Source organism: Myotis davidii, unplaced genomic scaffold (genome assembly GCF_000327345.1).
Source record: "Myotis davidii unplaced genomic scaffold, ASM32734v1 scaffold265, whole genome shotgun sequence".
Classification (NCBI taxonomy): domain Eukaryota; kingdom Metazoa; phylum Chordata; class Mammalia; order Chiroptera; family Vespertilionidae; genus Myotis; species Myotis davidii.
This window is the reverse complement of record NW_006296627.1, coordinates 1,705,572-1,709,914: the sequence shown is the minus strand read 5'-3', so window position 1 is coordinate 1,709,914 and position 4,343 is coordinate 1,705,572.

Below are 4,343 nucleotides of genomic sequence, written 5' to 3'. Positions count from 1 at the left end.
CATTAGATTCCACCAATGAGTGTGATCATGGGATATTTACCTTTCTCTGACTGGCTTATTTCGCTTAGCATAATGCTCTCCAGGTCCATCCGTGCTGTTGCAAATGGTAAGAGTTCTTTTTTTACCGCAGCATAACATTCCATCGTGTAGATGTACTACCGCTTTTTAATCCACTCATCTGCTGATGGGCACTTAGGTTGTCTCCAAATCTTAGCTATTGTAAACTGTGCTGGATATATGAACATACGGGTGCATATATCCTTTCTGATTGGTGTTTCTGGTTTCTTGGGCTATAGTCCTAGAAGTGGGATTACTAGGCCAAATGGGAATTCCATTTTTAACTTTTTGAGGAAACGACATACTGTCTTCCACAGTGGCTGCACCATTCTGCATTCCCACCAGCAGTGCAGGAGGGTTCCTTTTTTCTCCACATCCTTGCCAGCACTTGTTTGTTGATATGTTGATGATAGCCATTCTGACAGGTGTGAGATGGTATCTCATCGTTGTGTTGATTGTCATCTCTCAGATGATTAGTGACTTTGAGCATGTTTTCATATGTCTGTTGGCCTTTGAAAAGTGTCTATTTAGGTCCTTTGCCCATTTTTTGATTGGATCGTTTATCTTCCTTTTGTTAAATTGTATGAGTTCTCTGTAAATGTTGGAGATTAAACCCTTATCGGTGATAATATTGGCAAATACTAGTATGTTCTCCCATGCAGTGGGCTTTCTTTTTTGTTTTTTGTGGGTTGTTTTTGCTGTGCAGAAGCTTTTTATTTTGATGTAGCCCCATTTGTTTATTTTCTCCTTAGTCTCCATTGCCCTAGGAGCTGTGTCGGTAAAGATATTGCTATGACATATGTCTGCTATTTTGCTGCCTATGGATTTTTATGGTTTCCTGTCTTACATTTAAGTCCTTTAGCCATTTTGAGTTTGTTTTTGTGTATGATGTAAGTTGGTGATCTAGTTGTTTTTTTTTCATATATCTGACCAAATTTCCCAGCACCATTTATGTCTGTTCTTGTGCCAGAACCAGGCAGTTTTGAGAACATAGCTTGGTAATATAGCTTGACATCTGGTATTGTGATCCCTCCAACTTTGTTCTTCTTTGGATGCACTTTTAATGCCTTCCTATTTCCAATCTAGTCCACCTCACATTTCTGAGGTGCCCTCTAGCTTTGCTCCTTAGAGGGTAGTTGATGAAGAAAGGAAAGATTCCCTTTCCACTGGGGTCTATCAGAAATATAGGATGGTCTTTTTGACCCTTTGAGCCTCAAGCTCTACTTCTCCCATGTCAACGTCAACTGAATTTACTGCCAGTCATTTCTGACCAAGAGATTACTGGGCAGACATTGGCGCGGTGGTGAGATAAATAATAACTAATAGCAATAAGTGCTAAATAATTAGTCCAATTACTCATGAAGCAAGCTAAATATTCTTTTATTCACTTGGTGGACCTAAATACATACCAAGCAGAGGATATGCTTCATGGAGCCAAGCTCAAAAGTGATGGGTAGGGATTGGATGGATGCTTCATTTCCAAGGCTTCAGGAGACCCAGAAGGATCAACAGATGAACGCTCTCTTCAAAGCTGTGACACCATCACCAGGAAGTGGTGGACTTTTCACAGAGTATGACTTGGAAGAAAAGAAAATCCCAATGGATCAAAAATGGAGGCTTGCTGAAGTTTTGTTGCTGCAGATGGGATGATTCTCTTAATGAGGGAAGATAAGCCACAGGGTTCTCAGTCTGGGACCTGGGTTACTTCTCACCCACTCCTGCCCAGGATGGCTTCATGGGCATGTGGCTCATGGCCCTGCGCTCAGAAGAGCCTTGTGCTTGGTTTAATACTCCGTTGTCGTTGTCTTGAGATTCTTAATAACTTTATCTTTGAACTTGTGTTTTGTAAGGAAGGTCTGTGGGGAAATGCCTGGGTAGAGAAGATATGCATACTACACGCGTCCACCATCCTTGCTGCCCTGTAGTGTTGGCAATATCCTAAGAGTATAGAATTTCAGTGGGAGCTCAGTGAGACTCAAAGCAAGTAAGAGGTAGTCTATGACTAAGTAAGTGGAAACACTGCCAGTACCTGGAGGTCATGCTTTTTGAACCAGAACTTTCTTCAAATGAAGAAAGAAGGGTCCTACTAAACACTAATAACCAAAGAACCCTATCATCGCATTTCTTACTGTTGTTCCTTCCCTGCATTTGCTAACCACCTGTGCTGAAAATGATGACATAGAGGGAAAGGGAAGAATAAAGCACAACACAGTTCCTTTTCCTTTTAGTCCTTCCTTACTTATCAGCAAGCTGAAGTCAGAGTGCTGGTAGAACATTCGCACATAAGAAATGGAATACCATAAAGGCAGTTGAGTTCATTTTGTTCAATGTTCCCATTGTTCTGGTAAGAACAAAATACATATGCATGTATGACCTATGAAATACCAATTATGCAATTTCAGTTTCTGCAAATGAATTAAATGTTCTTATATTTGCATATAAACTACCATTGCACAACATAAAGATGAGTGGTAAAATTCATGCTAATAATTTAAATTTTTATTTTTATTTAACACGACATTAAACAGCAAATTAAAAATCATCACAAGTTGAGAGAGACGGTGGAAGAAAGAGAAAAGCTTCATATTTTAGTACCTTTAATAGCACTTTTTTTCCCCCTGGGTTTTGAACAAGGGGCCCTTCATTTTCATTTTATAGTAGGCCCCATGAATTATGTAGCTGGCTCTTCTCCTGCCCTTATTTTCTTATAAGAAACCAAGGAGACACATCAGGTCTCATCCATGGTGATGAAGGGACAAGGTGGGCTTCATTCTCCTCATAAGTGGGTAGACATCAGCTTGTAGTAATGCTCTCCAACGTCGAGAGAAGGGGGAACTGACACTCCTGAATGAATATGAGGAAACCCAAGGCAAATTCAGGTTCACCACATACACTCAGGGACGTCAGACCCACCCCTAAACCGGATGTGGCCTTTCTCCACGGGCATCTTCAGGCTTGATAGATAAAGAGGTCCTCTCTTGTGTGAAGCTCAAGAGTGGAGAGAACTCTGCACACACACACACACACACATGCGTGTTGTGGCCTTGTCACACATATGTGCATGTATACTGCATATATGTGTTTGCATGTGGTGTGTGCCTGGGCACTTGGTGTCTTTACATGGATCTCAGAGGGTTGGCTGATGGACAGGAAACACCTTCAAGGTGAGCGTGGAAATGGTGTCCTTCTGGGACTTAAGTCCTCAGGAGACCCCAGCTAAGACTAGCAAGCGATACTGATGGGTTTGAGGAACCATGGAGGACATATACCTATACTTCCAGGACCAGCTTTTTCTTGTAACCACTTTCCTCTCCTTTTATATCAAAAGGAGACAAACACTTGTTGACTTAGGTAAAGAACAGAAACAACTTCCTTTTGAAGGGCATGATATAGGTGACCCTACTACTTCCTAGGCCAGTGATGGTGAACCTTTTGAGCTCGGCGTGTCAGCATTTTGAAAACCCTAACTTAACTCTGGTGCCGTGTCACATATAGAAATTTTTTGATATCTGCAACCATAATAAAACAAAGATTTATACTTTTGATATTTATTTTATATATTTAAATGCCATTTAACAAAGAAAAATCAACCAAAAAAATGAGTTCGCGTGTCACCTCTGACACGCGTGTCACAGGTTCGCCATCACTGTCCTAGGCTGTGAAAGACTGTCCCCCTTCTGCCACTGAAAAAAAATGAGGGGGCCATCCTCTGAACTGGGACCTTAATGATGTGGACTGTAGCAGGCAGGCATGCTGGCCTGGCTTTACTCCACACCAGCAGGTCCATAAGGATGGAGTTGCCATCCGCTCCGCTTTTTTTCCTAGCTGGACAGCACTTCATTCCACCAGCAGGCTCTGTTCCAGTCTGTGTGCATCTCACCTCCAGGCCCATTTGTATGTAATCCTTGCCTTTGGGTTATTCTAGCTCTGGAGCCATGACAATAGCATGTTGATTCTAACTTCCAAACACTCCTCCCCCAACCTCACCTCTGACAACCCCAGTGGAGGAAAAGGCTGCAAGTCACTCCTTGAGAATCACATTCCCATCCAGGCGGTCTTCACTGCCACCCGCCTAGTCCCAAGAAACACTGCCCTTTACCTTCTCCGTTTTTCCAAGTGCATTGTAGCCAGACATGCAAATGGTGCCCCCACATATATATTTAAAGACCCACTGGAAGGAGGGGTTCCACCTCCCAAAAGTGGCTGCTCCTCAGAGTGGCGGTGATTCAGCTTTCCTGGAGATCATTTGCAGGGGAACACAGTCCTGCCGCTGAGAGCGCTGCCTG